At 42.5% G+C, this 9374-nt stretch overlaps 1 protein-coding gene across 2 annotated transcripts in view; it reads right to left on the bottom strand.

Annotated features, from left to right (window-relative positions):
- LOC119572383 (trithorax group protein osa-like) overlaps nt 1–1761 on the bottom strand; it is a 74408-nt gene extending 72647 nt beyond the window's left edge. For both annotated transcript variants that reach the window (XM_037919481.1, XM_037919473.1), the window contains exon 1: nt 1498–1761. The gene's annotated coding sequence lies outside the window, so the exon portion shown is untranslated. The remainder of the gene's footprint in view (nt 1–1497) is intronic.
- Nucleotides 1762–9374: the final 7613 nt, after the last annotated feature.

Below are 9374 nucleotides of genomic sequence, written 5' to 3'. Positions count from 1 at the left end.
GAGATGACAGATTTGCAAATATCATTATATGCAACAACAGAATATAATACACCGAACAAAGACAACATTGCCAAAATATCTGCTAGCAATAATGGTCATCCTCACCGCAAACATGCTATAGGATCACACTAATACAAACTGACACTATAACCTTAAAATAGTGACAATTGAACTGCATGACACCATAACTCCAATCACTATTCTCATCTCCCCTACCAATTACACTAAACTACCTTTATCACGGAACTAACACACCAAACTGCTTTAGCTTATTACGATATAACTTCTATTTTGAAAGCTGTTACCCATACACAATGACTGACACTATACACATACTATCACCGTACTATAGCACCATTAATGAGAAATACTATTACCAAACACATTGCATCATCGTGCATGACTATTGATAGGCCTATACCAAGCCAAACCTGATAATTTTGTTTACATCACGCTATTAATAACGTTTCTCTTTTTTAAAAAATCCATGTCAGTTCTTCGAACGACCATATTACGGAAGCACCATAAAATAGGTGGCATCACTCACAACACAGACGGTCACTAATATCCATAACAATAGACGTAATACACAAAGGAGTCACTATTTTGTATTATCCCAACTGTACCTCACTAAAGCAGGGTCAATGCAGTTTCCTAAACACACGCAGCAAGCTTAAGACTGAACTCACTATATCTGTCACACTCACCACACCATAAAGTCACATAACCATTACTAATCCGGTACGGGGGGAGAATTTAAGAAAAAAAAAATAGCAGGCCCGTCACTCAAAAACTCATTTCTAATCGCAAAAATGGTTGGCGTTCTGTCGAATAACACGCCTTTCAGCATAGTAACAGTTTCAGCACATCAATTATGTATGGAACGTGCAACACGACCCGGGTTCTCGAGGACTCCCTACACCCCCCCTGCACTCAACCACTACAGTAAGCTTTGCAATCACCGATTCAGTGATGGTGAGCGCCGAGGGGTGAGTCACTGTAGCCACTATATATATATACACACGCGCGCACTCACTATGTATTCCCTCATTCACTATCCGCAGCACTCACTGAGTCTCTTTGAGCACAGATGTGTGTTAGTGTTCATAATTACGCAGACCTGTATCTATAATCATATCTATACATATGTATACATACACATGCACAAACACTAAGGCCAACACCCAAACACAAACAATCACAAACACTAACGATAAACACTAACACACAAACACAAACGTAGATAAACAAACACCCACTCACACAACGTATATACAGCGACGTGCAAACACAAAAGTCCAGTAACCGTCAAAATTCATACAATCACTGTTTCAAATCTCCACTAACACATACATAATTCACGTTTCAAACACACTCCACGCCGTTTCACCGTCAAAGGAAACGTCACATTCCTGTTTCCCAGAACGGAAGTCCAGCGGCGTCGGGGAAAACATTTAAAAAAGCCGACTATTCAGCCGAAAATAAACATTCACTAACCATCTACAGCTGGTTCCTCACACCCATTAGCACGTGGCCGGTACGAAAGATGGCGTTGCAGATGGCTCACGGGTTGACAACTTCATGAAAAAAATGTAAAATAAAATAGTCACTGGCAACTCGGCCCCACGTCTCACTATCCTTCACTATTGTATAATGAATGACGTCACACCACTGCAAGAATCGCCTGTAGCGCGCGCGGTACAGTGGCCACACGAGAAGATAGTGTATCCTGTGTTGAGGCACGTTCAGGTCTACAGGCCATGGGTAGGTTGAAGAAGGTTCCCGGGTTCGCTGTATAACCCCCCCTCCCCTCCCTCCCCCCCAGACCCCAAGGACGAACCAACCCCCCTCTCCCACTCCTCCCCCCTTCCCTCTCCTCCCCCAAGCCCCATGGACGAACCAACCCCCCCTCCCCCTCCGCTTTCCCCTCCCTCTCCTCCCCCAGCTTGAACCAGCTGCACCATTACACACAGCCAATCTCCAGTCACTATCATCACCACCTGACCAATCCCCGCGCGAGTTTCCAGTCACCTGACCAATCAGCGGTCGCGTTCCACACCACCTAACCAATCAGCGTGAGGAACGTACCAGCCTAGGGGGTGCAGGGGAGGAAAATTGATGGTCTGAAATACACCCGGTTGGCATGGTAACGGCCCCCAGTGTTCCTATTCACCAACATTCAGCATGTTTACACAAAGGGCATACACTGAAGCGCATTCTAATTGGGGTGTATAGATACATATCCCCAATGCGGAGGGGTTGGGGGGGGGTGAGAGGGGGAATTGAAATTGGTGATCTTGAAAAAGAGATATGAATTGTAGTTGGAGGCGGTGTAAGGATGGAATGCCTATTTTTTTCTCTCTTTCTAATCTGTTTGTGTGTTTTTGTGGCGTGTTATCCATGTACACTTCAGTAACGTATAAGATGCAGTGAAGTGTGAATGTATATTCTGCTCTGGAGAGTTGCATCAGACACCGTTCAATACCTCACCATCTCGCACACACATACATACATTCACTCACTCACTCACTCACACTCACTCACTCACTCACTCACTCACTCACTCACTCACTCACTCACTCACTCACTCACTCACTCACTCACCACACACACACACACACACACACACACACACACACACACACACACACACATACACACACACATTCACTCACATGCAAACACACATTTACTCATCACCACGCGAATCGCATTATTATCCTCCCCCAACCCCCCTCCCCATCTTGAAATCCGTTAATTTCATCATTTCTAGAACAGCTGGCAAGGAATAGTATCTGGTTGAAGCTGTCAGCCCGTTTGGTGGGGTTTTTGCAGCACGGGGCCGGCGCTTCCCCCACCCGCACCCACAACCACAACCACGCTGCTCTCGACCCCTGCAGGTGCGCCCGACTTGAGCTTCATGTCGCGCTGGGAAGAATTTAAATCAGTCCGCACACTGTGTATTCCAGCGGGAGAGAGATAAAGAGAGAGAGAGAGAGGGAGGGAGAGAACCGTAAATCCAAATCCTCCCCATAAATCCATGCGGCATTTTACCCATTGTGCCTCATGAATGCTGACTCGCGCTCGATTATAATTAATTCAAACGGAACTAAAGTCTCGAGCACGGTTTCGAGCGCGGGAGTGGGGAAGCGAGCGCTGCTGCGTCTGTCTCGTAGCCTCGCACGAGGTCCCGCAGGCCTCACCATTTATCCACGTAATGGTTGGCTGGCGTTCCCTTGACGGCCTCGTATATTTCACCATTTTCTGTCGTTTTTCATGGAGGGAATGTCCGCCTGAACACGGCGATCATTCGGTATGCCGGCTCCCTCACAATAATGCCATGGGCTTGGGTAAAGGAATAAAAAACCGGCGTGTGTGACGCATCAGTCATCCAACCGTCATTATATACGGGGCGCCCACTCAAGTAGCACGGATGGTGAGGGTGAGTCAGCACCCGACGCGAGGCTAGCTAGCACCGGCAGTGCTGTTGTCGGTGCTAGTGTTAGCAGAAATAAGATAACCTGTTTTTCCCCGAGTTCTGCTCCAACCAAACAGATGTTTAATAGATCTGTCGCAATGATTAAAGTTGCTCACATTCTTTTTTCAGCACGTTTTATTTCGAAGAACGCGCTGCGTTTAAAGGTGACGTTCGAATGTCGTTTTCTCAACGTCGGAAAACTAGCCGGGTATTTCCAACGTCATTAAAAAAAAGGAAGAAGAAAAAACTTCCACGAAGTTATTAAAAGTATACGAGACAGGGGAGTGTTATCGCGCACCAGCCATACATGAGCCAACCTAAGCAGCCAATCAGAGAAAAGGACGGGATCGATAGAAGTGTGTTATGAAGTTTCGTGTGGATTTAATGAAACGCTAATGTAATCTGTCGTCCGCGAGGAATTAATCCCGCCCTCATATTTCCCGTATTCCCAGCATAGCGCTTCATGAATAAAATACAAAACACGCAGATTGTACAGCGCGCGCGGGCCCCGTTAAAATAACCATCCACGAACTTTCTCTCACCCTAGGGCCGGAGGCAGATAATCCACCACGGAAAGTATACACGGAATTATGTATACACCCGACCCTGTATGCGTGTATACCTCGACGGGGCCTCTGCCGTTGGATCATTCCACCGACACAGACGGATGGACATGAGGCGAATGTAAATTATGAATGAGGGCTTGGCATGCTGAGCTGCCAGTGTGTGCTAGGGGTGGATTGGATGTATGCTAGAGTGGAGGGTGCGTGTTCGAGGGGTGGGGTGGGGGTGGGGGGAGAAAAGGGAGGGGTATACTGGGAGGGGGGCGGGGCGCGCTCTGCCAGTATGAGTTATGTTGATTTATACTTTCATGAGAGCTTTCAAAAGGTTTCAGGCGATGGAGAGCCCTTATTATTTACTTATTAATATTCGTTGAATGGTGATGGTGGTTGACAGTGTTTATTTAGCCACATGGCACCGGCAGGATGGTGGTATTGTGGCAGTGCGGTGTTAATGCGTTAAAAAAGGTTGGCCGCATTTGTTCAGCCCTTTCAGTTATTCACAAACGATGTTGGTGTAAAAATAGAATTATCAGCGTTGCTATTGTTTTAGGCAACATGGGTTAGTTATACATGTAAACATTCTCGGACCCGAGATGTGTGATGAAGGCTTTTGTATTATGTTGGTGATAAATGAACAAACATTTATATCTACAGATCTCTCTCGCTAATCCTTGCATACAGCATATTCATTTTAGAAAATGCTGTATAAATTATACACGCCGACACTCCTTGTTTAATACATGGCCGCTTGTAACGTGATTTATTATTATTTTTATGGCTGCAGCAGTTTCAGACGACGCCGTTGCTGTGTCAGAAGTCTTGGTGAAGTTTCAAAGTTGTTAGTCTCACAACCGCGCGAGGTGGCGAGACCCGTTATAACAACAGCGAGACTCAGGCTATCGCTTTCTCCCGAGGGGGTGGAGAGGTAGGGAGGAGAGGGGAGGGGTTCCGTGATCGGCTAATCACTCAACCCCATCGAGGTTTTATTTGACCCCGACAACCGAAAGGGAAGGAGATTGTCGTGCGTGTGTGCGTGTGTGAGACTGCGTACGAAATGGGACGAACCATCTCGAAGGCCGCGCGGAGGTGAAGCGGGACGGAGACGTGAGGTTGTGATGGTGGTGGTGGCGGAGGCGGCGGCGGTGGTGTTGGCAGCGGGGCCGCCCTGCTGGCTGGGGTTGGCGGGGCTGGCTGGCGTCTGCCCTTACCCAACCCCAGCGGAAGGGCGGAGGCAGCTAGCGGCGCCTGGGGAGGGAGTGTGGGGAGGGGTCGGGGAGGGGCGCGGTTCTAATGACATTGGGGGAGCGGAGAGGCAAGAGGGAGGGAGGGGACGGGGGGAGGAGAGAGCCGGCTGGCAGGGGAGATAGACGGGGCGGGGGGAGGGAAGGTAAGAGAAGAGAAAGAAGACGGTTTGTGACGGGGGAGAGGGAAGAGGACGGGGAGGAGGAGGAGGAGGGAGGGGAAGAGGTGGAGCGAGAGACCGGCGAGGCAGCATTGGGGAAGGGTGTTGTCAGCCATCCCTTGTCTTCTATTTCCCGCGCAGCTGACGGTGTGTGACCAGGGGCTTCCCAGGGGTGGAGGTGGGGTGGGAAGCAGGGGATTTAGGGGAAGAGAAAGGAAGTTTTTACACGAAAGGGATGATGAACCATCTTGCCTTTTTTCAGCGTTGGTACACACTAAGACTTATTGGTTCTGAGCGCAAACATAACACAGTAAAGCGCGCAGCATCACTTTTACTGAACGATGAACCCGGTGTTGCATTGCCATCAGCCAAGGTATGATTTATGTTTCGGCAAAGGTCAGTTAAAACAGCTAGTGACCGTTACACACAAAGCCCACCTTTCACCCTTAAAGGCAACAGAAGGGTTACAAGCTGAGGCGCCACTACAAGGCATCTTCAAAGAGAAATGGGCGAACACATAACTTTAATGGACAATGAATGTGTTGCCAGCGAGCACTGTGCCTCATGCAGACTCCACTCTCTCTCCCTCACTCCTTCACCAACTTAGATGTCAGGGGGCAGGGGCAGGGAGGAGGAGGAGCCCTGAGCAGAACAGCCACGCACCGTGTGGTGACCGTGTGCGTGGATGCGGGTGAGGAACGCCGTGTGGATTAATGCGCTGTGTATCCCGTCTAAAAGCGGATGTAGGGGAGAAAGAGGGAAGAGGGTGAGAGATGGCGAGAGCGATAGGGGAGGGAGGGAGGGACGGACGGAAAGGAAAAGGCAAAGGGGGGGAAGAAGAGGGAAGGGTGTAGCCTCTCCACGAAGGGCTAGTGTGTATGAGGGTGATAATTACCATGAGCTGGGACGGGGGGTGGGGAGGGGGAGGGTGAAGGGAGAGCGAGGCGAGACAGAGGTTTAGGTTGCCTCACATTCCTCCCTCCCTCCCTCCCTCCTTCCCATCCACCCTCCCCGCCCGAACCCCACGGTGAAGCCAATGGGAGGAAGCGTGTATGGCGGGGAAGAATGGTGAGGGAGAGAGAGAGAGAAGGGAGGAGTGAGGGAGTAGGAGGAGGGGGAATGGGGGGGTGGGGAAAGTGTCGAGAGAGGGGCGGAGTGACGACGGAAACACCGACTTGCGTTTCGTTCATTTCATCAATCTTCGCTCGTTCGGCGAGTTGACTTCCCGTCCCTGCTGAACGTTCATACAACCACGAGCGGCAAGAATGGTGTTCCACGCCATCCTGCTCGTACTATGTGCGGATTTGCATATAAATTGGATTGTGTGCGCTGATGTTGATTAAGAAAACCCGAAACTACATACTTTCTAGATTATACCATGGGCATGTATCCTGCAGGTTGTTCGAGGATGCATGCAAGTTATTGAATAGACAATCTCTTGATGATTCCTGGCCTCCTGTCTCCCTCCCCCCTTCCTCCTTCCCCTCCCTCTCCCCCTCCCCCTTACCTCACAAATTAATAATCACAGGGACAATGATAATCACTCATGGTTGGATATGGTTACTCCCCAGAAGACATCGTTCAGTTCTGAGATCTCTGCTGTTGGTAACTATTTTTTTTATACTACAGCGTGTCTCGTTATTTATTTATTATTTTTTTCTCGCTCTCTCTTTATACTTCTTTTTGTCTTTGTCTTTACTTTCGGTTCGCTTTGTTTTCTTTTTTTATTGTTTGTTGTAAGTCATTTCCTGACATTATTCTTTTTTTCTCTCTCTCTTACTCTTCTTTTTCTTTGGGTGTGTTCTCTCTCATTGTTCATTTATTCGCCTGTGTTCTCTCTCTGTTCTTTACTCTTCTTTGGCTTCTATTTTATTGTTATTTTCATTGTTCTTTTTGTTGTTTTTTTTTTATTCTCTTTTAATTTTTATTTTCTTTGTTTGTGTCTTTATCCTTTATCACCATTTTTCTCGTTTCTTTGATGGTGACCGCGATAGTCATCTCAGAAATGACAATACTGATAGTGACAATGATACTGATGGACACTGTGATAAGAATTCTTGTTCTAATGATAATAGAAATGATAACAACGGTAATGAGAGCAATCGTGGTGTTGGTAATTACAGAAATAATTAACAAAATGAGCAATACCAAATAGAATGGTTATAATGGTAATGGTATTCTTAATGGTAATGATGATGACGGTAAGAATGACTACGGCAGCTGATGTCGGTAGTGTTATTAATTCATATCATAAGGTCATTATTTCTGTTATGATCATTTCGTTAATGGTGTCATTAATGATAATATAATGCTGATGGATTTTTTAACGATAGAGGTAATAACGAAATTTTTTTTTTTTATCTTTTTTATAATCATCTTAATCAATCTCCATTAACCATATTGCTTTTGTTACCATCAGCATTCTCATTATCAGTAAAGATATCATCATCATTATTATCATTGCGTTTATCATTAGTGTCAGATATCGCTGTTACACGTAGCATAATTACCCTCATTAGAGCTACTATTTTTGTAATACCACCACCTCTGTTAATGATCATCACTAATCGCCTAATTAAGATAATAGGCAGGGTTAATAATGTCTTTCCCATTCCTATTATTTTGTCGTATATAACTCCTATTCTCTCCTATCAGTTCGCGTACACTATATGCATTATTATTAATTTATTCTATACATTACTCCCATTGTGTCATTATTATCATCGTCATTATTATCATTACCATTATTATTATTGTTGTTTTATTATTATTATTATTATTATTATCATCATTATATCTTTTATTTTACCCTTATTATGTCATTATTATTGTTATTGTTATAATTATTATTATTATCCTCATTATTATTATTATTATTATTATTATTATTCATCATTATTATCATTATTGTTGTTGTTGTTATTATTATTATTATTATTATTATTATTATTATTATTATTATTATCATCATCATCATCATCATCATCATCATCATCACCATCATCATCATCATCATCACTATTAATAATGATAATAATAATATTAAAATGAAAAATGAAAATAGTGATATTATTATTATTATTATTATTATTATTATTATTATTATTATTATCATTATAACTGTTATTATTATTAATGTTATTATTGTTATTATTATTATTATTATTATTATTATTATACCATATACATTACTCTTATTATGTCATTATTATTGTTATTCTTATTCTTATTGTCATTATCATTATCATTACCATCATCATCATTATCATCATCATCATCATTGTTGTTATTATTATTGTTAATTATGATAATATTATTATGATGATGATGACAATGATAATCTGTGTTATTGTCATTATTATTATTGTTGTTGTTGTTATTATTATTATTATTATTATTATTATTATTATTATTATTATTATTATTATCATTATTACTATTATTACTGTTGTTATTGTTATCATTATTATTATTTTTTTTATTATTATCATTATTATTATTATTATTATTATTATTGTAGTTGTTTTTTATTGTTATTATTATTATTACTATTACTATTACTATTACTATTACTACTATTATTGTTATTATTATTATTAATATTCATCATCACCATCACTATGATAATGATAGTAATAATAATAACAGTAATAATAATAATAGCATTGTTATTATCATTATTGTTATTATTATTATTGTTATTATTGCTATTATTATTTTTGATGTTATTATTATTATTATTATTATTATTATTATTATTATTATTATTATATCATTATTATTACTTTTACTATTACAAATATTTTAATATCATTATTATTTTTATCATTATTGTCAACGAATATCAACATTGAAATTGTGTTATTGTTAGAATTACTATTGTTTTTAATACTATTAGTATTTTTCTTGTTATCATTATCATTTATTATCA

Source organism: Penaeus monodon, chromosome 4 (assembly GCF_015228065.2).
Source record: "Penaeus monodon isolate SGIC_2016 chromosome 4, NSTDA_Pmon_1, whole genome shotgun sequence".
Lineage (NCBI taxonomy): Eukaryota > Metazoa > Arthropoda > Malacostraca > Decapoda > Penaeidae > Penaeus > Penaeus monodon.
The sequence above is the reverse complement of the archived record's forward strand: the minus strand, read 5'-3'. Positions and strand labels throughout refer to the sequence as shown.